The sequence below is a fragment of the Equus quagga genome, chromosome 17 (genome assembly GCF_021613505.1).
Source record: "Equus quagga isolate Etosha38 chromosome 17, UCLA_HA_Equagga_1.0, whole genome shotgun sequence".
In the NCBI taxonomy this organism is placed as follows: domain Eukaryota; kingdom Metazoa; phylum Chordata; class Mammalia; order Perissodactyla; family Equidae; genus Equus; species Equus quagga.
The window spans coordinates 15,282,267-15,283,333 of record NC_060283.1 but is presented as its reverse complement, the minus strand read 5'-3'; the positions used below and the strand labels follow the sequence as shown (position 1 = coordinate 15,283,333).

Here is a 1,067-nt window from a genome sequence, read left to right as displayed (position 1 = left end):
TACTCATCAAGATTGATTCTTTCCTTCATACCCCTGTGTACTTTTTACTCCAACATTTGGCTTTTGTTGATCTCTGCTATCACTCCCAAGATGTCGCAAAACTTTGTTGGGACAGAACAATCCATCTCATTCATAAGATATATGATCCAATTACTAGTCTATGGTGCTTTTGCAACAAGTGATTGCTATATCCTGTCTGCTATGGCGGTGGACCATTATATGGCCATCTGTAACCCTCTCTACTATCCAATACTCATGACTCAGAGAGTCCGTATGCAGCTCGTAATTGGTTCATACTTCATGGGTTTTCTAAATGCTTCTGCAAACACAAGTTTTACTTTCTCATTGAACTTTTCAAATCCAAAAAATTTAACCACTTTTTCTGTGATGAACCCCCAATTCTTGCCCTCTCATGCTCCAATATTTACTTCAATGTCTTGCTACTAACAGTCTTTGTGGAGTTTAGCTTGGCATTCACTGTGTTGGTTATCATCTTTTCCTACGTATGTATCCTGGTTGCCATCCTGAAGATGTCTACTGCTGCAGGGAGGAAAAAAGCTTTCTCCACATATGCCTCCCATCAGAAAACAGTCACCATTTTCTATGGGACTCTCTCTTATATGTATCTGCACCATCATAGCACAGAGTGTCAAGTGCAAGAAAAGATTACTTCTGTGTTTTATGGTACTATTATTCCCATGTTAAACTTCCTCATCTACAGCCTGACAAAGCTAGATGTGAAATAAGCCTTAAAAGGTTTTGGAAAGAAGGATTTCTAGTTTGAACCTTGATTTCTAACTCAACATGGTTCAACAAGCAAACTAACAGTTCTCTCATATTTTTCAACAGCAGAAGATGTAGCAAATGTTTGTGAAATACAAAGGCATTCCTTAATTGTGTCAATAACACTGAAAGATATTGAAAAGCATCTTAAATATTAAATAAACTTCTACTTCCTATGTTTCTGAAAGAGCAAGCATCTGAAAAGAAGATCTTTATATTGCTTCTGTACATTTTGAAGAGCCCTTTTTTCAAATAACTGCCTTTAAAAAAGAGAAAAGAAAAGG

General features: G+C 36.7%; 1 pseudogene; it reads left to right on the top strand.

Moving 5' to 3' along the window:
- The window catches only part of LOC124229074 (putative olfactory receptor 5AK3), a 2,422-nt pseudogene extending 1,676 nt beyond the window's left edge, over nt 1-746 (top strand).
- The last annotated feature ends 321 nt before the right edge of the window (nt 747-1,067 follow it).